Below are 22,934 nucleotides of genomic sequence, written 5' to 3' on the forward strand. Positions count from 1 at the left end.
TGTCTTTTAAACACACCCTTTGGTGCTCCTTACAGGCCCCTGGCTGTTCACTCAGCTGATTGCTGCATGTGTCCTTTAAATGCTCAGGGGGCTTCTGGTCATCTGGGAGCCCACCCAGGCCACCCCCCCTGGACACCCTCATAACACAGCTGTTTCACCAAGGGGATGGCATGGCCAAGCTCAAGCAGGGACCCACCAGGTGTTGCCACTCCACAGAACCGCCGCCTCACTGCAGAGGAAGCAAAGGATTAGCAGAGCTCACCCCAACCAGAAGACACCTGCACCTTGGCCTTTGGAGCCCTCTTTGGTTCTCTGCCCTATCTCCGTGGCTGCAGTGAGTGGAACGCTGAAATACAGCTCCAGCACTAAGTAAGGCCCTGGCGGTTAGAATGCCTGCTGGGCCGGGAATTGCTCTAAATTTACGCCGGCAGAGTGCTGGCCAATTTGCATGTCATGACTCACTTTCAGAATAGCGACCCCACAGCGCACCTCCACCCATGGGTTTTCCGGAGGCGTGGGGTGGCTACAATGGGAAATCCCATTGGCCAGTGGGGGAATGGAGAATCCCTCTGTCAGCAACGGCATGCCGCCGAGAAACAGGCGGCTGGGATACGAAGCATTTACCCTTTATTCTCCCAAATGGAGAATTCTGCACCTTATCTTAAAATCCCTTTCTTGTCTGTTCCTTGTCACTGGAGTTCTTAATGCACCTTTTGTATTATCATGGCAAATAAATATATTACAGGCCTAATGGGCAGTTACTGCTCTTTGACCACATCTCTCAATCCTCCTCCCCGCTCTTTGCGAAGTCCATTTGGATCCATGTTCACCCTGTCAATTGAGTCAAAATCTGACACCACTGTTCATGCTGTTTCTTACATCCTCCTGGGTTGGATATCTTGTCAATGTCTACTGCCCAGGTTCACATGTGTCCTTCAGGGAAAGAAATCTGCCATCCCGACCAGGTCTGGTCTATATCTAACTCCTGGTCCACGGCAAGGTGGTTGACTATGAAATGGCCGAGCAACGCCCACATCCCATAAATTAATTTTTTTTAAAATATACGAGGGTATAAGAAATTAGTTTGGGACACTGCATAAAACATTGTACTTTATTTGTTTGCTCTTCCACTTTATACAGTCCACCTATCACCAGTGTAGTAGGTTAGCAGCCCGCTCCGAGCGTGCACTAAGATTACCTTCTCTTCGCCATTACCTTGTGATGCGAAATTACATGTGTCCACATTCTCTGCAGTCAGATAGCCCTTTGCCTTCAGCATTGAAGCTCTGCACTGAAGCTGTGAAAAAGGAGCATAACATTGTCAGCTGGATTCTCCGTCGGCGGGATCCGCCGTTCCGCCGGCAGCACACTCACCCCCGCGGGAAACCCCATTGGCCGGCTGCCGGGATGGAGGATGGAGGAATGGGCAGGGTGGAGAATCCCGCCCTGTGTCTTTGAGAATGTTCCCTCTGTTGCCTCGCTGCCGAGCCTTTGCGGGAGCAGAAATAGTCTTTCAGCAGGTTGGCAATTTGACCCAATGACCCCGCACTGTAATAACGGTCAAATAATGTTGAATACCGCGTTTCTCTCACCTATAAAGGTTGCTGCACACTATTTTCATATCAACATTTTTCTCATAGCCTTGGTGTCAACTTTTGTGAGCAATGTGTTGACTTTATTTTTCTCACACTGAAGGAGACTGGCAGTATTTTGTGGAAGTCTAAACTAATGAACCGACCATTTCTTTTTTGATTACAACGGGACTATTTTGTTCTCAAGTTTGGCTGGTATTTCTGCTGCGAGTGAATGCAAACAGCAAGACATCAATCCACAAATCGAGTTGCCTGCAACAGCACCAATATTTATGGTCTTTAATGGGCAATTGTGGTTTCCGAGCATTTTCAGGTCTGTAGCTGTCAGGGAAAGCTGTTAAAGGGAGCTAGAATTCCACTTACACATTTCATGTTTGCAAAATAACAACTGGAAAATCTTCCCATTGACATATGACAGGTCAAAAATACATTTCCAAAGACACCTGTCTGCACAGAAAACCACTCATTAGGATTTTAAAACCAATGTTGCAGATGCCACAACTGCAAAATAAGTACTGATCTTACTTGAATTGATTTGGATGAAGATGGTACTTGTGTTTCCCTGTTTTCTCATTCTTTACTTCCTCCTCCAATTTCAGTTCCCTGTGTCAGCTTGGCTCAGTTGATTGACACCCAGCTCCAAGTCTCAAGCACTGGAGTTACCTTGGCCCTCCTGTGCAGCACCTCAGACTGGCTGCTTTGTCAGACGTGCTGTACTTTAGATGAGATGTTAGACGGAGGTCCCATCTAGCTTTTCCAGCCATTGGCTTGACTGCTGAAGACCCCATTGAGCAATTCTGACAAGTTTAGGAAGAACTCCTGAAACCCGACATGTGTCGAATCAAAATAAATTAACTGCCAATTCATCTGGTTACCGTTTCTGGGATCCTCTGGAATGGCTGCTTTATTTTCCAACAAAACGGGTGGCAAATTGCCTCTCAATGAAGGAATGCTTTTTTAAAAAATTCCTCCATTGACTCACCTCTCCCAATCTCTGCGACCTTCTCCAGCCCTACAAAACTCCGAGGTCTCTGCTGTCAACTAACTCCGGCCTCTTCAAGGTCCCTGATTTTCATTGCTCCCCCATTCACGGCTGTGACTTCAGGTACCTGGGCCCTGAGCTCTGGAATTCCTTTGCTAAACCTGTTCACCTCTCCCGTCTTGCTTAAGACTTTCCTTCTAACATATCTCTGTTGCCAAGCCGTTGGCCACCTGCCCTAATATCACCTTATGTGGCTTGGTGTCAAATTTGCAACATCGCGTTCCTGTGGGTGTTTTGCACTTTTGGGTGTTTTGTTATGCTAAAGGTGTAAACGAATAGATCTTTTGAAAAATCAATTCATTACTTTTCCAATTAAGGGGCAATGTAGCGTTGCCAATCCACCTGAACATCTTTGGGTTGTGGAACTGAGACCCATGCGGACACAGGCCCTCGGTGCTGTGAGGCAGCAGTGCTAGCCACTGCGTCACCCTGCTGTCCCTCGACATTGTTGTTGCAAATAAAATACAGTTGCTTTAGCAGGTGGAAATGTTAGAAACCAAAGTCTTTGTAAACTGACATTGTGGTGAGATATTGCCACGAGAACAGACCTGCCACGGAGAGGTGATGGAGCTGAACACATGGATTGCGATTATGATTTATGGCTTCCTGAATTGTTGCTTTACTTTCCATTGAGTGATTGTCCTGACTGCTATTTTCAGTCACAAAAGAGGAAAATTGTAGTAAGGAGAAGGGTTGAGCTTTAAATAAGTTATAAAGTGGTTTCTTGTGACTTGGAGGAAAATATGTTCACCCACTTGGCTCAAGAAGATCAGGGGCGTCATTCTCCGACCCCCCGCCGGGTCGGAGAATGGCCGCTGGCCGCCGTGAATCCCGTCCCCGCCCCCGCCGAAGTCTCCGGTACCGGAGATTGGGCGGGGGCGGGAATCGGGCCGTGCCGGTTGGCGGGACCCCCTGCTCAATTCTCCGGCCCAGATGGGCCGAAGTCCCGCCCAGAAATTGCCTGTCCCGCCGGCGTAAATCAAAGCTGGTATTTACCGGCGGGACCAGGCGGCGTGGGCGGGCTCCGGGGTCCTGGGGGGGGCGCGGGGCGATCTGACCCCGGGGGGTGCCCCCACGGTGGCCTGGCCCGCGATCGGAGCCCACTGATCCGCGGGCGGGCCTGTGCCCTGGGGGCACTCTTTCCCTTCCGCCTCCGCCACGGCCTCCACCATGGCGGAGGCGGAAGTGACTCTCCCCACTGCGCATGCGCGGGAAACTTACAGCAGCTGCTGACGCTCCCACGCATGCGCCGCATTTCCGCGCCAGCTGGCGGGGCAACAAACGCCATTTCCGCCAGCTGGCGGGGCAACAAACGCCATTTCCGCCAGCTGGCGGGGCGGAAATCCCTCCGGCGTTGGCCTAGCCCCTCAATGTTGGGGCTCGGCCCCCAAAGATGCGGAGCATTCCGCACCTTTGGGCCGGCGCGATGCCCGTCTGATTGGCGCCGTCTTTGGCACCAGTCGGCGGACATCGCGCCGTTGGGGGAGAATTTCGCCTCTGAAATCTAAACAGAAAAGGCTGGAAAACTCAGCAGGTCAGAGAGAATCAGAGGAGAGAGAGAAATAGAGAGAACATCGGGGGCTGGATTCTCCGTTCCTGCGTCTAAGTGCTAACATCAACGGAGGATCCATAGAGTTCCACAAATGAAAAATCGGAGCCACACCCGCACCGATTCCGCTACTGGTGAGGGGCTAGCACCGACGCCGGGCGAAACACCCGAGGATAGGAGTCAAGATATCTTCCTGTAGTTATGTAGATCATTGGTGAGACCACACCTGGAGTATTATGCGCAGTTTTGTTTTCCTTGACCAAGGCAAGATGTACTTGCCATCAAGGAAGCACAATGAAGGTTGATCAAACTAATTCCTGGGATGGAGGTATTGTCCAATGAGGAAAGATTAAATAGACTGGGCCTTAATCTGCTGAGAGCGAGAGGTGATCTAATTCAATGCGCAAATTTCTTCCAGGGCGGAACAGAGTAGATTCAACAAGGATGTTTCATCTGTCCAGAACCAGGGGGTACAGTGTCAGGACAAGAGGCAGGTCATTTGGGACTGTATGAGGAGGAATTTCTTCACTCAGAGGGTGGTGCATCTGTGGAATTTTGTACTTCAAAGAGCAGTAGTAGCTCAGTCATTGAGTATGTTCAAGACTGACAGCGATAGATTTCTACATATTAAAAACCAAGGGATATGGGGAGAGCGCAGGAAAATTATGATGAAGTGGGAGATCAGCCATAATCTTATTGAATGAGGCTTGTAGCATTGCATGGTGCTGACCTATTTCATGTTGTAACCCTAGAGTGAACAGTGGTGTTAAAATAAAACCTTTGAAAGAAGATAATTCATTGGAAACATTCCCCTTTGCTTGGAAAAAGGTCTGATCTGCAAGCTAAAGGAAATGCGAATCATCCAGATCCTTTGAAGTATCAAAACCCATAAACCTTTAAAACCACCTAACTTGCATAAACAAACAATGTGAAATTGACTGCAGAGATCAAATAGCCTGAGCTACTTTTATACTTCTGTGGGATGTGCTTGCTGCTGGCAAGGCCAGCATGTGTTGTCTATCCCTAATTGCCCTGAACTGAATGGCTTTCCATGCTATTTCAGAGGGAAGTTAAGAGTCAACCACATTGCCATGGATTGGGAGACACATGTAGGCCAGACTCGATAAAGATCGCAGATTTCCTTCCCAGAAGGACATTCATGAACCAATGGGGTTATTTTTCTTTGTGATGATCGAGAATGGTTTCATGCTCACCATTACTGAGACTAGCTTATTCAATTCCAGATTTATTAATTGAATTTAATTTCCACCAGTCACCATGGTGGGATTTGAACGCTTGTCTCCAGAGCAATACCCTGGGCCCCTGGATTACTAGTGCAGTGACATTGTCACGATACCACAGCTTCCTCCAAGCCTATGCTTGTTAAGAGCTCAGACAGCTCTCACAATCTGGGAACACCTGCACCCCAGAGGAAACATTGTTCGATTGAGATCTCAGGCTCTCTGAACTCTGCAGTCAATTTCACAATGTTTGTTCACACAAGCTAAGTGGTTTCAAGGCTTTGTGGTTTTTGAAAGCTCAAAGCTCAAAGGATCTGGATTATTCACACTTTTATTAACTTGTAGTCCAGAATTTTGTTCCAAGCACAGGAAAAAATAAAAAATAAATAATAATAAAAGCTTTTTTTCCACACATACAACTGTATAGTATGGGGTTCATCGGTCCTAGAAGGTTTACAGTGGGTCACTGGGCATGGAGGTGCAGAGATAAGCAGAGGGGGTATGAGGGGCCTGAAGGCAAATATGGAAGGCCGGAGCTTGACATAGGTCGCATGAGAGTACTGAGGGGCTGGGGGAGGGCGGGGGGGGGGGGGAGGGTAGGGTAGGAGGTAGTCATATATTGCAGAGGGGGGCATGAGGGGAACCTTTTGAACTTAACTTCAAAAGATCCCTCATGCACATTAGAGTTAACCTCTCTCCCATGAATCATGGCTGTAATTTTCAAGCCCCACTCCCGCGATGGTTCCCATGGAAGGGTCGCATCAGCAGGACTGGAACATTCAGCCAGTGTGAGGGGATGAAAAATTCTGGCCCACAATTCTCTAAAAACCTGCCCTGACTCCATGAAAATTGCAGAGACATACGGCAGGCTTATCTCTGCGCAGTGGAGCCAACCAGGATTGGGAGTGCTGGATGCGGGCTTTTGACAGGGTCCAGCTGGTACCCTTTCAACGCACTCCCCAAAATGAGACAACCTGGGAATGAGTTTGGGAATCTTGAAATTGGGTATTATTGAAGAGCTACTGAGTCAACCCAACTTGGTGAAAATCCAAGCCATTGAGTTTCGATGTTTCTTTTGTCTGTGGTGAAATAGAAAGATGAGTCAGCTGGAATGCTGTAGTTCTTTGACAGCTTTGACAAAGGGTCACCTGGACTCAAAACATGAGCTCTTTTCTCTCCCTACAGATGCTGCCAGACCTGCTGAGATTTCCCAGCATTTCCTCTTTGGTTTCAGATTCCAGCATCCGCAATAATTTGCTTTTGTGCTGTAGATTCTGTTGTTGATGGTCTATCCTGAGACAAAGAAATGTGTGAATTACCCAGCTGGCTGTGAATCTCCATACTCGATGAGATATTTTATTGAGAATGACGACTGTCTGGCTCAGAATTCCAAAAGTCATCTGATTTGCAGTGACCTTTTTCATCGGCTGTTGGTGTATAAAAGTTTTGTCTGTAAGTTCATAATATACCGGAGCATGACAATGCCCCTGTTTATCAGGCCAAGGATCCGGGATGTCTTTTGAAAAGTCTTCTCAATTTGTCCTGTCATTGTCAAAGGCTTGTGCAAGCACACCCCAACATTTATCTGTTCCTGCAGTTTGCTCGATGACCACGAAACCTAAGCCAATAAGTTGGTTCCAATGGGCAGGATTCTCCGAAAGCTGGCGCGATGTCCGGGACCCAGCACCAAAAACGGCACGGATCACTCCGGCGTTGGGCCCCCCAAACAACGGAAATTCTCCGGCCCCGAATGGCGTCATCCGACGTGGACGGTGACGCCGTGTGGCGACATTGACGCCGCATGGCGTGACGGCTCAAAAGACGCGCCCCCCACCCCGGAAGACCCGACAGGATGGCCGCCCGCCCGCAGCCCCGAGGTTCCCCATATCCCATCGACGCGCTCCTGGACGCAGTGGAGGAGTAGAGGGACACGGCCGCAGGGTCGCCCCACACCTCAGCCGGCGTCTGTGGAGGGAGGTGGCAGAGGCCGTCAGCGCTGTGGCTCTGACACCACGGACAGGCACCCAGTGCCACAAGAAGGTGAACGACCTCGTCAGGGCAGCCAGGGTGAGTCCCCCTCCCCTCCTCCCTGCCCGATGTGCGGCACCCCCCCAGGTGAAACCAACCCTAACCCTAACCTCTGCACTATACACGCAACCGATGGCGTGCATTCATATACCTGTCTAACACTGTTGCCCTTTACCCCTGCCACCCACCCGCCCCCCAAAGGAGAAGCGCGCACACAACAATAGGGAGCATGAGAGGACTGGATAGCCCAGCTGATGAGCGGCCATTCACTGTACATGAGGAAAGGGCCCTGGAACTGGCTGGCGGACCTGAGGACCGGGAGGTTGCCGATGCAGAGGTCGGGGGCCCACCAACAAGTGAGCCACTGACAGCCCGTCCCCATATCCCCCATATCCCCCCTACTCCATATCCCCCTCCCCATATCCCCCCATACCCCCACTCCCCCCATATCCCCCCTCCCCCATATCCCCCTCCCCCATATCCCTCCTCCCCATATCCCCCTCCCCGTATCCCTCATGTCCCCCCTCCCCCATATCGTCCATATCCCTCCCTCATATCCCCCCTCCCCCATATCAGCCATATCCCCCCTCCCCCATATCCCCCCTCCCCCATATCCCCCCTCCCCCATATCACCTGATCACCGCCTGCGTGTCTAACCATGCATGCTTCATTGTGTATCGCAAACGTCCAGGCACCCATCCCCGCAGATGCAGACCGCCCGCAGGATGCCCCTCGGAGGCCACGGGAGACAGAGAGACCCGGACCCTCTAGCATGCGACGCCCGCAGGATGCCCCAGGGCGACCATGGGATACGGAGAGACCCGGACCCTCTGGCATGCAACGCCCGCAGGATGCCCCAGGGTGACCATGGGATATGGAGAGACCGGACACTCTGGCATGCAACGCCCGCAGGATGCCCCAGGGCAACCACGGGATACGGAGAGACCCGGACCCTCTGGCATGCGACGCCCGCAGGATGCCCCAGGGTGACGTTGGGATATGGAGAGACCCAGACCCTCTGGCACGTGACACCCGCAGGATGCCCCAGGGAGACCACGGGATACGGAGAGACCCGGACCCTCTGGCACGCGATGCCCGCAGGATGCCCCAGGGTGACGTTGGGATACGGAGAGACCCGGACCCTCTGGCATGCGACGCCCACAGGATGCCCCAGGGTGATGTTGGGATACGGAGAGACCCGGACCCTCTGGCACGCGATGCCCGCAGGATGCCCCAGGGCGACCACGGGAGACGGAGAGACCTGGAGCAATAGGGAGACGACGCCCCCGTCTCGTGCGGTTGCGGCGACGTCGGCCTCAGGTGACTCTGCCCCCTTCCCCTTGGGCCGCCCTCACCATCCCCCCGGGCAGAGGACGGGACCGTGCGCTGCAGTGTCACAGCCGCATGCAGGGATGGTCCGGGTGGATGGTGGTCCAGTGGGAAGCCAGGAGCTCATTGCAGAGCGGGTTGTCATCATCCTCCATGGCCTGCAATAGACACGCTTCCAGCGGCGCCCATGAGAGCCCGGCCGTCTTGCCGCAGGTGGATCTGCAATGGAGGGGTGGGGTGGGTGTGGTTGGGGGAGGGGGGGGTGAGGGTGCTGGGTGGGTGGCTGGGTGGGTGGGGGGGGGGTGAGGGTGTTTTGGTGTTGCCATGCTGTGCGGTATGTGGCCATACTACCCGATTCCCATGCCCCCTAGTCAGTGAAGCAGGCGGCTATCAGCCTGTCCCGTGCCCGCTGGCCCAGCCGGTAATGGTGGACAGCCACTCGCCCATGTCTAGCCCGTCTGCCCTGACCATTGCCCCCATCCCCCTCATCTGGGGAGGACTGCACCTCTTCCTGCTGCTCCTCCACTCCGCCCTCCTCTGCCTGCGGAACATTGCCCCTCTGCTGGGCTGTGTTGTGCAGGAGGCAGCACACCACAATGATGTGGCCGACCGTATCTGATAGACACTGGAGGGCGCCCCCAGAGAGGTCCAGGAACTTGAAACGCATTTTGAGCACGTCCAAGCACCTCTCTATCACTCCCCTTGTCGCTACATGGGCATCATTGTAGCTGTTCTCCGCATCATTCTGTAGCCTCCGTACAGGCATCATCAGCCACGACTGCAACGGGTAACCCCTGTCGCCCAGCAACCAACCCCTCAGCCGGGGGTGGCATCCCTCGTACATGCCGGGGATGTAAGCGCGACAACACGTATGAGTCATGTACACTTCCCGGGTACCGGGCGCAGACATGCAGGATAATCATGCGGCGATCGCAGACCACCTGGATGTTCATGGAATAGGTCCCTTTCCTATTGGTGAACACGGCCCTGTTACCCGCAGGCGGCCGCACGACGACGTGCATCCCATCGATCGCGCCCTGGACCATGGGAAACCCGGCCACGGCAGAGAAGCCCACGGCCCGGGCATCCTGGCTGGCCCGGTCCACGGGGAAGTGGATGTAGCGGTGCGCCATGGCATATAGGGCGTCTGTCAGTGCCCGGATGCACCGGTGCTCCGATGTCTGCAAGATGCCGGACAGGTCCCCATCTGGCATCTGGAATGACCTCGTGGCATAAAAGTTCAGGGCCACTGTTACCTTGACGGACATGGGGAGAGGGTGTGTCCCCCCCAGTGCCACGTGGTGCCAGGTGTGCCAGCATGTGGCAGATGTGTGTCACGGTTTCCCGGCTCATCCGGAGTCTCCTCCTGCTTTCCTGGTCTGTGAGGTCCTGGTACGACAGCCGGGGCCGGTACACACGGGGCCTCCTCGGGTGCCTCCATTGCTGTGGCACTGTGACATCCTCCTCCCCCTCCTCGTGTTCCTCCTCCACTACGTATTTCCCCTGCTCCTCCTCCTCGTCCTGTCGGGCGGGTGTCCCTCCAGCCTGGGCGGCTGCTGCCTGCCCCTCAGCGGCAGCCTGCGCCGCCTCTCTGGCACGCTGCTCCTCCTCCTCCTCCACCAGGACAACATGGAGAATAGCGGCTGCCGCCAAGGCGGCCAACATCGCTGGCTGATCAGAAAACATGACAGCCTGCGGGGGGGGGGGAAACGACGATATGTCATCATTGCCCGTGCCACCCCCCGTCCCCCCCAGCCAGGTGGCATGGGCTTCATGGGCGCGACTATTGGGAGGATGACACCTGGCCAAGCGGACAAACTCCCTTGCCCTCGCACCCCCCCCCCCCGGGCACCCATCCCCCCCCGTCCCACATCCCCCTCGCCGGCACTCACCCCCCCCCACCCGGCATTCACCCCCCTCCCCGGCACATCCCCCGTCCCTGGCACTCATCCCCCCGTCCCCGTCACTCATCCCCCGTCCCTGGCACTCATCCCCCCGTCCCCGTCACTCATCCCCCTGTATCCAGCACTCACCCTCCCCGGCACTCATCCCCCCCGTACCCGGCACCCCCCCTACCCGGCACTCATCCCCCCCGTACACGGCACCCCCCCCTACCCGGCACTCATCCCCCCCGTACCCGGCACCCCCCCTACCCGGCACTCATCCCCCCCCGTACACGGCACCCCCCCCTACCCGGCACTCACCACCCCATCCCCGGCACTCACCCCCCATACCCGGCATTCACCCCCCCCCGCACCCCTCGCCGGCACTCATCCTCCCGTACACGGCACTCACCCCCCCGTACACGGCACTCAACCCACCCAGTTCCCGGCACTCACCACTCCCCCCGTCCCCGGCACTCACACCCCCGTACCTGGCACTCACCCCCCCGTACCTGGCACTCACCCCCCCTGTACCTGGCACTCACCCCCCCGTACCTGGCAGTCACCGCCCCTCCCCGGCACTCATCCCCCCCCGTCCCCGGCACTCATCCCCCCCGTCCCCGGCACTCATCCCCCCCGTCCCCGGCACTCATCCCCCCTGTACCTGGCACTCACCCCCCCGTACCTGGCACTCACCCCCCCTGTACCTGGCACTCACCCCCCCGTACCTGGCACTCACCACCCCTCCCCGGCACTCATCCCCCCCCGTCCACGGCACTCATCCCCCCCGTCCCCGGCACTCATCCCCCCTGTACCTGGCACTCACCCCCCCGTACCTGGCACTCACCCCCCCTGTACCTGGCACTCACCCCCCCGTACCTGGCAGTCACCGCCCCTCCCCGGCACTCATCCCCCCCCGTCCCCGGCACTTATCTCCCCCGTCCCCGGCACTCATCTCCCCCGTCCCCGGCACTCATCTCCCCGTCCCCGGCACTCATGCTCCCCGTACCCGGCACTCATGCCCCCTGTACCCGGCACTCATGCCCCCCGTACCCGGCACTCATGCCCCCCGTACCCGGCACTCACGCCCCCCCTGTGCCCGGCACTCACCCCCCACCTCCCTGGCAATCATCCCCCCCCCTCCCTGGCAATCATCCCCCCCCGTACCCGGCCCTCACCCCCCCCTCCCCGGCACTCACCCACCCCATCCCCGGCACTCACCCCCCCATCCCCGACACTCATCCCCCATACCCGGCATTCACCCCCCCCTCCCCGGCACTCATGCCCCCCGTCCCCGGCACTCATCCCCCCCCCCCCCCGGCACTCACCCCCCTGCACCCCTCGCAGGCACTCATCCCCCCGTACCCGGCACTCACCCCCACCTCCCCGGTACCCATCCCCCCATACCCAGCACTCACCCACCCGCACCCCTCGCTGTCACTCATCCCCCGTACCAAGCACTCACCCCCCCCGTACCCGGCACTAACCCCCCTCCCCGGCACATCCCCCGTCCCTGGCACTCATCCCCCCGTCCCTGTCACTCATCCCCCCTGTATCCAGCACTCACCCTCCACGGCACTCATCCCCCCCGTACCCGGCACCCCCCCCTACCCGGCACTCACCACACCATCCCCGACACTCACCCCCCCTGCCCGGCACTCACCCCCCCATACCCGGCATTCACCCCCCCCCGCACCCCTCGCCGGCAGTCATCCCCCCCGTACCTGGCACCCCCCACCTACCCGGCACTCATCCCCCCCGTTCCCGGCACCCCCCCCTACCCGGCACTCATCCCCCCCGTACCCGGCACCCCCCCCCCTACCCGGCACTCACAACACCATCCCCGGCACTCACCCCCCCTGCCCGGCACTCACCCCCCCATACCCGGCATTCACCGCCCCCTGCACCCCTCGCCGGCACTCATCCCCCCGTACCTGGCACCCCCCACCTACCCGGCACTCATCCCCCGCGTACCCAGCACCCCCCCTACCCGGCACTCACCACCCCATCCCCGGCACTCACCCCCCCATCCCCGGCATTCACCCCCCCCGCACCCTTCGCCGGCACTCATCCCCCCGTACACGGCACTCACCCCCCCCCGTACACGGCACTCACCCCCCCGTACCCGGCACTCACCCCCCCCCCCCAGTCCCCGGCGCTCACCACTCCCCCCGTCCCCGGCACTCACACCCCCGTACCTGGCACTCACCCCCCCTGTACCTGGCACTCACCCCCCCGTACCTGGCACTCACCGCCCCTCCCCGGCACTCACCCCCCCCCCCGTCCCCGGCACTCACCCCCCCCCCGTCCCCGGCACTCACCCCCCCCCCGTCCCCGGCACTCACCCCCCCCCCGTCCCCGGCACTCACCCCCCCCCCCGTCCCCGGCACTCACCCCCCCCCCCGTCCCCGGCACTCACCCCCCCCCCCGTCCCCGGCACTCACCCCCCCCCCCGTCCCCGGCACTCACCCCCCCCCCCGTCCCCGGCACTCACCCCCCCCCCCGTCCCCGGCACTCACCCCCCCCCCGTCCCCGGCACTCACCCCCCCCCCCGTACCCGGCACTCACCCCCCCCCCCGTACCCGGCACTCACCCCCCCCCCCGTACCCGGCACTCTTCCCCCCCGTCCCCGGCACTCTTCCCCCCCGTCCCCGGCACTCATCCCCCCCCGTCCCCGGCACTCATCCCCCCCGTCCCCGGCACTCATCCCCCCTGTCCCCGGCACTCATCCCCCCCGTCCCCGGCACTCATCCCCCCCGTCCCCGGCACTCATCCCCCCCGTCCCCGGCACTCATCCCCCCCGCCCCCGGCACTCATCCCCCCCGCCCCCGGCACTCATCCCCCCCGCCCCCGGCACTCATCCCCCCCGCCCCCGGCACTCATCCCCCCCGTCCCCGGCACTCATCCCCCCGTCCCCGGCACTCATCCCCCCCGTCCCCGGCACTCATCCCCCCCGTCCCCGGCACTCATCCCCCCCGTCCCCGGCACTCATCCCCCCCGTCCCCGGCACTCATCCCCCCCGTACCCGGCACTCATCCCCCCCGTACCCGGCACTCACCCCCCCGCACCCCTCGCAGGCACTCATCCCTCCGTCCCCGGCACTCCCACGAAGCCCCCCCCCCATCGCACACACACCCACACACACCTCTCCCCCACACACACAGACCAGTCACGCCATCACTTCTCCTGCGGCCACCCCCCAGGCCGTGACCTACCTCTGCGTTGGACGGAGTCAACCATCAACACTGGTTGACGCCGTTAAAACGGTGTTTTGATTTACGCCGACGTGACCCATGGTCACGTCGGCGGGACTTCGGCCCATCCGGCTGGGAGAATATGGGCAGCCCAGGAATCCATTGTCTCCCGCCCGCCCCTGACATTCTCCGAGGCAGCCTGCGCGATTGACGCCCCGCCGACTTTTCACCCTTCGTGGAATTCAGCGGGCGGCGGGGCGGGATTCACGCCAGCCCCCGGCGATTCTCCGACACGGCGTGGGGTCGGAGAATCCTGCCCAATAGTACAGACAGAAGTTAGATGTAATTGTATTAATAAATGGTTCAAAAGATTGTACACAGGAATGTCATCAGATTTGGTGAGTAACTTAACTAAGTTACTGTCATAACCTCGTATTTTAGGGGCAAAACTGCCCCCTGGCCAGAAACAGATCCCACTTGAATTTTTTGCAGTTGGAACAAAAACATATTTCTGATTGAATGTGACAAGGGTGCCAAACACTGGAGCAGACGTCAAGCTCGAGGGAAAATTGTTATTGTTGTCAAAAAGAAAACATTCAGGGAAAAATAGTCCCAACAAATTCATGGTGATATTAAACATTGACTCTGTAGAATAAATTATTTAAGACACAGATAAAATATTAATGCAGCAAAAATGAATAGTCTGAACTCTCAATACTGCTTATCTTTTATTCAAATTGGTGAAATATTCGAGTTTTCTCAACGCAAAATTAAATTTGATTCAGATGCCACTCGGAAAAGAAATGATGTGCGCTGTCATGCCGTCTTAATCATTTTGTTTCTTCATGAACCTCTTTGTCAATATTTGGTCTAAACTCATTTTCAATTGGAAAATAATTGTTAGATCTTGAAGCTTGTTAAATGCTTCATTACATCTGATAATTAGCGGAAATACCACTTCGTAATATAATAAAGTGATCATGCATTCTCGTGTTTTTTTTAAATGCAAAACCTTTTGGCACATTGTCTTCCGATGTTTAATTCATTGTAATAAGGTTTATTCTGTTATACTGATCTATAATATAAGCAACCATTCAAGGATTTCAGCTCACAGAATAAACAGTTCAACACAAAACTCATGCTTTCTCTCTCAAACATACATTATTTATTACAGCATTATTTTTTTCATTTTGTATCTTTTTTCACATTGGTGTGTCTTATTCATTTTGGTGCAGATTATTCAATACTTTGCACGGCGCTTTCATTTTATTAACTGCTGTGCTTCTCTCAGGTCATACAGGATGCAGACTGTGCCTTTCAAAATTCCACATCATTCATCAAAAAACTGACCTCCTGCATTTTGTTTTTTCAATAACTGGGTCATTGCACAATTTACAAGGAGGGAGAAAATGGTGGAAACAATTAGGAGGGGGAAAACGAGAAGGTTTGATGAAGTTGGGTGAAGTGAGAGGTTGGTGGCAGGATGAAGGAGTTCCATAGAGTGGAAGTGGAGTGGCCAAGGAAAGTCGAGTGGGAATTGGCCGGGAAGATTCACCAAGCGCCAGTGGGGCTCAACGAACATCTGGGGCCATCTGTCTGGAGAAACGGCAGACAGAGGTTAGGATGCATCCACGGAGACATTTGAAAGCAAACCTGAGGCTCCTCAGGTCAAGTGGGGCACAAAGAGACGCACTGGGTCAAATCAGAATCTCCCAAAACTTGAAGCTAAATTTGTTTTGGAGGAGGCTGCGATCAGAAAATGGACAAATAGTTTGGATTATGGTATATTTATTTAACAAAGGTGGAAATCAGATGGCGAGAATTGAATATTTTGTCCGTGACAATTTTTTACCATGCCTCTGACTGAAATCAATTTTGAAGCATTACCATTCAGAATGGAAGGCCTGGATTATCCAAAGACCAAAATATCGATTTCAAAAAAGCTGTACAAACTCTGCTCTCACTATTAACCCTCACAAAATAGGGAGGGGTTCAAGGAGTCAACTGTGTGGAATATGGTGCCAATCTGTCATCCATGTCACCTCCGTCTTTTATGAGGCATCGGACATCAGCAAAGTCTAATTAAAGCTACATTAACATGTTTAAATCAGGCTGCCACAGTGCAAAATATCGCTGCATGTTGATTGCAAGGTTTGGCAAACAAGGAAGGGGAGAGAAATCAGCTCCATAAATGTCTGTTGCGGCACTCAGTGTGGTTCAGTAGGATAAGTGCTCCTGCCCATCTACCTCTGCAAAGAAGCCTCCCAGAAGGAAAAAAACAGTTCCGTCCAGGATTCTATTTCCCCGTTTTCCCTTCTGGCCTTCAGCCTCTCCTCATCCCCGACCACCAGCCTGACCTCTTGCTGATATCACCTCCGCCCCTCTGCCAAACCAAGGTGATCTCAGGTCTCTTCAGCCTCCCCATTGCAAAAATTTTTCATGTCACCAGGCTTTCCAAGAACTTTGGTTATTTTCATCCTCTGCACGTCTCCATATCTCGGGACCTCTGCAATAGGGGCCTGAATTCTCCACTGGTTGCGATTCACTTTTCCCACTGGCAGCAGACCCCTGCTCGTAGGATTCCCGGCGGCGTGGGGGCGGTTACAGTGGGCAATCACATTGACAAGCAGCGGGAAGATAGAATCCCACCTCCAATGAACGGCGCGCCACTGAGAAAGATGTGGCTGAGGGACCGGAGAATCCCTCCCGTGAGCAGCACAGAAATGTTCTTTTGAAGAGTGTTGACATTGTTACAAGATTCTCCGCTTGAGAGACTAAGTGCCGATGCCGGGGCTGAATGGTGGATGTTCCATGGTCCTGATGGCAGTGTCAATCCCGGAGCAATTCAGGACATGCTAATGGGCCTGCACTCACGCCACGTGGAACTTGTGAAATTCCAACTCATGCCGGCGTTGGATTCATTGGGGTCAGGATTGACACTGGAGAACCTGACAAGCTGGAGCTGCAGATAAGCAGTCCACTCCCCACACACTCTCATTCCAGCCACGAAGACGCCACCCCGGAATGCAGCCCCGAGATTTGCAGATGCAGAGCTGGAGATGTTGCTGGATGCTGTGGGGGAGAGGCGGGCCACCCAGTTCCACAGGGTGGGAAAGAAGCTGCCATCTGCCAACGTCAATCAGGCATGGGCGCAGGTGGCAGAGGCCTTGAGTGCCTTGGTCCCCACCACGAGGATTGGGCAGCAGTGCCGAAAAAAGCTGCACGAACTCCTCAGGGTGGCCTGGATGAATGATCACCTCTTTTCCTCTGGCTCAACCCCCATCTCACACATCCCCAGCCACACCTCTCACCACCCCCTCCTTTCCACCTCCCAGAACGTGGCCTCACCACACCTTCTGGCAGCTCCCTTGCATCCCACCCTGCACCACATGACAACACTCGTACCATCTGCCTTGGCCGGGCTTCCTGGACACAGTAGCCACCAGCTGCTGACCCCCTGCACTGCCAGCATCAAGAGTTTCTCACACTGCATTATCTGTCCCCTGAGGAGAAGGCAGACAAAATTGAGGATTGCGAGGGATTCCCTATCACTATTCCTTATCACAAAAACAAGTCCGGAGCGGGTAGTCTGATAGCGAGATCCCTCAAATGGGCACCCCTCCCCCGCCATGCAATTCAGCCCCCCTTCCCCTCCCAATACGGGGCTGACCAACCCACCCCCACCAACCCCCTCAACAGAGACCTCCTAATTAAAGGGACTCCCTGTAGAATCCCAAAATAGAGAGTCCCAAAGAGACCCCCAAAATAAAGACACTCCTGCAGACCCTGAAACAAATAGACCCCCCACAGAGACCCCCTTAATAAAGAGACATCCACAACCCCCCTAAATAAAGAGACCCCCCACAGACCCTCAGAAGAGAGACCCATGTCGAAAGCCAGAGAACAGTCCAGTCAGAGGCAGTGACAAAAAGTACTGCTTTAAAACTCACCTGGGAGGTAGGCTGTGTTTCCCAACCGTGAAGAGAGATGAATGGAAAGCACTTAACTCTGTTTGAACCAGCCGATCCCGTTTTTTCCCCAACGCTGGATTCTCCGCCGCATCAGGAACTTCGCTAGTGGTAGAGGGCGGTGGAGAATCCCCTGGTATACACCAAATGACCACTGAAGCATCGCTTTTTATAAGGGAGCCATGGCACAGTTTGTGGGCTGGTGTTCAGTTTTGCTTGGTCCTGAGGTATGAAGGTAGAACCTGGCTCCAGAGGGTGCAAAGACAGTATTCCTTTTGTTTACTATGGGATTGGAACTGTTGGATAGATTCGGCTGTTGGATAAAATGTTTTATTGGGCAGATTCACTACCTGGAATTACATAAGATGCAATGGAATCTGATGTGGATTCTGATAACAATGAAATTCATTGCACTGAACATGCTCTGCCAACCAAATTCAACATCAGGTCATGTTTTAGCTTACGAGAGTTGCCGATTAAAGGAGACTTGTACCATTGACCATGATTAAAAAGTAACTTGGGTGAGCTGGATTCAGAACAAATTCCCCAAAACAGTTGCCTCAACATTTTTGCGCTGAATATCAAAATGTCGTCTTGGGGAGAGAGAGAGAGAGAGAGGTGCCACAGATGCGGTCTCAAGTTGGATAATTTGTTCAGTCAAGATTAGAGAATTAAAGCTGAGATGTATTGTCCAATAAAAAAACTCAAGTAATAGAATTCATTATAAAGTTAGTCTGAAGAATAAATTACCAGACTTGTTCCCATGGGGATGATTATATGAATTGAGTGTCTTGACTGCAGTGTTTGCAAGGGCGGGCATATTAACTTTATTCCCAGGTAATATAAAACAAGTCAGTCAACTGTCAAGGGTGAATTTTATGTGGCTGAGTTTTATTTGCATGAGAGTTTTCTTTGTCAGTCTGCAAGACCTTAGAATACATTGTGATTCTAACTGCTTCCCAGATGTAATATCTTGAATTGTTCTCACCATTGACTGAAGCAAGACTGTGGAATATATTTTGACCATTGAGATGCATTCCACATGGCTGTCAAGTTCACAAATGCTCACTGTCAAAAGAATATTACTAATATGGGACTCTGCCTTGAATCAATGAGAGGTGCCCACACCAAGCAGTAGCTCACACCTCCTTCACTCCCAGTGCAGTCATTCTGGTGCAATCATTCATCACTACAAGCAACCTGTTTTGGGGAGTAAATGGGAGAGATAGTTGTTTTTTTAAGTACCCAATTCACTTTTTTCCAATTAAGGGATAACTTAGCGTGGCCAATCCACCTACCTTGCACATCTCCGGGTTGTTGGGGTGAGACCCACCCAGACATGGGGCGAACGTGCAAACTCCACATGGACAGTGACCCGGGACCGGGATCGAACCTGGGCCCTCGGCGCCATGAGGCACCAGTGCTAGCCACTGCGCCCCATGCCGCCCCAGGAGTGGTAGTTCAGGTTTGAAGTTGTTAAAGTCAATATTACAGCCAGAGGCAGGAACGAGCCGAGTAGAAAGATTAGGATCTGGGAATCCCCATCGCAAGTCCACCCCACTGCCGCTGCGTTTGCTGGCGGCGGGACTTTGTACTCCCGCCACTTGTCAATGGCATTTCCCACTAAAACCACGCCACGCCACCGGGAAACCCGCTGGCAGGGTGCGCTGTCGGCAAAACCAGAGATTCCCACCGTCGATGAGCGGCCGGAGAATCATAGAATAATGTAGGAGGTTAATGTGCAGGTTCAGTCAGCAGTTAAGAAGGTAAATGCAATGTTCGCATTCATGTCAAGAGGGCTAGAATACAAGACCAGGCATGTACATCTGAGGCTGTGTAAGGCTCTGGTCAGACCCCATTTAGAGTATTGTGAGCAGTTTTGGGCCCCGTATCCAAGGAAGGATGTGCTGGCCTTGGATAGGGTCCAGAGGAGGTTCACAAGAATGATGCCTGGAATGAAGAACTTGTCATATGAGGAACGGTTGAGGACTCTGGATCTGTGCTCGTTGGAGTTTAGAAGGATGAGGGGCGATCTTATTGAAACTCACAGGATACTGAGCGGCCGAGATAGAGTGGACGTGGAGAGGATGTTTCACTTGTAGGAAAAACTAGAGCCAGAGGACACCATCTCAGACTGAAGGGACGATCCTTTAAAACAGAGATGAGGAGGAATTCCTTCAGCTAGAGGGAGGTGAATCTGTGGAACTCTTTACCGCAGAAGGCTGTGGAGGCCAATTCACTTTAAGACAGAGAGAGATAGGTTCTTGATTAATAAGGGGATCAGGGGTTATGGGGAGAAGGCAGGAGATTGGGGATGAGAAAATATCAGCCATGATTGAATGGGGGAGCAGACTCGATGGGCCGAGTCGCTTAATTCTGCTCCGATGTCTTATGGTCTTATAGGAGGTCAAGGACAGGAACGTTAGAATGGGAGTGGGCAACGGAATTGAGGTGACTGGAAACTCATGGCCATGTTTGGGGGAAGGTTGTCAATCCTCCCAGAATAACTTGAGTCTACTGTAGCTGCCATCAGTTTCCTGGTGGCTGTTAAAAGCGATCTAGGAGATTTTAAAACAAATTTCAAGCAAATATTGCTCATAATTCGGATAGATTTTCTGGACAGTCATCATTCATTGTAAATGGGGATCTGATTGTATTTGCAGTGTCATGACGTGAAACATAAACTGCTCACGAACATTGCTGCACTCCCCGTTTCCCTCGTGATGCTGAGCCTCGCTCTTGAGGAGAGAAGGAGATAAAACAAGTGCCGCCATGAGGACAACTAGTATCGGTAAGCGCCCAATTGATTTCTTTGTTGGATGTCCTGTTTGAACTATGTGAGAAAATACCAAAAAGTTGAAACTGGATTCACTGAGGAGAAAAGTTACATCTGTCACTAGCCTCTGTAGTAAACAGAAGAGATATGCTAATGAATGATGTAGATGATGATGTACTTGGGAGAGACAGTTTGGAATCATGCCGAGGAGCAATATGCTCAGTCTGTAACCTGTATAGACGTAGCACTAATAAACAAGTGGTAAGCAGGTACCAGAGAACGTTTACAGTCTGTCTGGAAACCAGGGGCGGGATTCTCCACTCCCACGCCGGAGTGGCCGCGCCGTCGTGAACGCCGTCGAGGTTCACGATGGCGCGGAACGGCCCCGGTCCCGACTGATTCAGGCCCTGACAATGGGCCAGTATCGGGGCCGCATCATCGACCCGCGCCAGGTCTTGTCGCCCGCGTAAAAGCGGCGCCGCATAGATGACGCGGCCGGCGCTACATAACGGACGTCATCCACGCATGCGCGGGTTGGCCGGCACCAACCCGCACATGCGAGGTTGCCGTCCTCTCGAAGTCCGCCCCGCAAGAAGATGGCAGACGGATCTTGCGGGGCCGCGGAGGAAAGGAGGTCCTCCTTCAGAGAGGACGGCCCGACGATCGGTGGGTACCGATCGTGGGCCACCCCACATCTGAGGTACGCCCCGGTGCAGGATCCCCCCTCGCCCCCCCGCAGGCCGCCACCCCAGCGTTCCCGCACCGCCCACGACTGCAGCGACCAGGTGTGGACGGCGCCGGGGGGAACCCGCTGTTTTGGCCTGGCCGCTCGGCCCATCCGGGCCTCAGAATAGCGGGGGTGCCGGAGAATTGCCATTTTGGGTGTCTCCGGCCATTCTCCGGCCCGTGAAACGCGACCGTGCCATTCCCGCCTCTTGGGAGAATCGCGGGAGGGCGTCGGACCGGCGTCCCCGGAAATTTTGGTGGCCCAGGCGATTCTCCCAACCGGAGTGGGAGTGGAGTATCGCGCCCCAGGTGCCTGCCAAGGTAAAACAACTCGGGCGTCATTCTCCGCCGGCAGGAGTCTCCGTTTTGCCGGCGCCCGGGGGTTTCCTGACGGCGTGGGGCTGCCCCACAATGGGAAACCCCATTGACCGGCCGGTGTTACGGAGACTCCCGCCGGCCGGTCGGGGCAGAAATGTGGCGGGGCGGGTAGGAAAATTTCGCCCCTCATCTCAGAACATTGTGGCGGAACTGGCGACATTGATGTGAAAAACACTGATATAGAACATAGAAGATAGAACAATACAGCGCAGTACAGGCCCTTCGGCCCACGATGTTGCACCGAAACAAAAGCCATCTAACCTACACTATGCCATTATCATCCATATGTTTATCCAATAAACTTTTAAATGCCCTCAATGTTGGCGAGTTCACTACTGTTGCAGGTAGGGCATTCCACGGCCTCACCACTCTTTGCGTAAAGAACCTACCTCTGACCTCTGTCCTATATCTATTACCCCTCAGTTTAAAGTTATGTCCCCTCGTGCCAGCCATTTCCATCCGCGGGAGAAGGCTCTCACTGTCCACCCTATCCAACCCCCTGATCATTTTGTATGCCTCTATTAAGTCTCCTCTTAACCTTCTTCTCTCCAACGAAAACAACCTCAAGTCCATCAGCCTTTCCTCATAAGATTTTCCCTCCATACCAGGCAACATCCTGGTAAATCTCCTCTGCACCCGCTCCAAAGCCTCCACGTCCTTCCTATAATGCGGTGACCAGAACTGTACTGATGAGAACACTGGTGTTCTCAAAGGAGGCACAGAATGAAGAAACCTTTGAAAGTAGCATGAAAACAAAATTGGTGGAAGAAGGCGGCACACTGGGGAGAGATAAAGATGCCCTGGTGAGTAGTCTCTGCTCTTACCCTGCCTGCAGACCAAGTGGTCACGTGATGACGTGGCTACAAACAGGATCACGTGTCGGAAGCAACATTCTCCTTGGAGCACGGGCATGGAGTAACTTCTCAGCTAGTGAATAAAGTATTGTTTGTTTCAAGTCCTTGTTGTCAGTGTTTGGGAATCCAGAACTTCCACACTGCCGTTTGACTGCCTCGAGGGCACACACAGATGCCAAAAGTGGGAGTTATGGAAAAGTAATTTTCTCTGGTACCGAGCTGTTTCAGGCCTTCACGTAAAGGAGTAAAAGTTTCAAGTGTGTTCCTTTCTTTAGGCAGTTGGTCCAGTGGCAGACAAAGCTCTCCTGAAACAATCCATTTCCAAAGCCCTTGATACCTATTTTAGTCCATAAAAGAATTTAGTAATTGAACAA

The 22,934-nt window shown here is 54.6% G+C and overlaps 1 long non-coding RNA gene across 1 annotated transcript in view; it reads left to right on the top strand.

The window, feature by feature from the left end:
• The window catches only part of LOC140396736 (uncharacterized), a 178,745-nt gene extending 158,134 nt beyond the window's left edge, over window positions 1-20,611 (top strand). The window contains exon 3 of the long non-coding RNA XR_011936607.1: window positions 20,490-20,611. This is a non-coding gene — a long non-coding RNA (uncharacterized lncRNA). The remainder of the gene's footprint in view (window positions 1-20,489) is intronic.
• Window positions 20,612-22,934: the final 2,323 nt, after the last annotated feature.

The sequence above is a fragment of the Scyliorhinus torazame genome, chromosome 20 (genome assembly GCF_047496885.1).
Source record: "Scyliorhinus torazame isolate Kashiwa2021f chromosome 20, sScyTor2.1, whole genome shotgun sequence".
Taxonomy (NCBI): domain Eukaryota; kingdom Metazoa; phylum Chordata; class Chondrichthyes; order Carcharhiniformes; family Scyliorhinidae; genus Scyliorhinus; species Scyliorhinus torazame.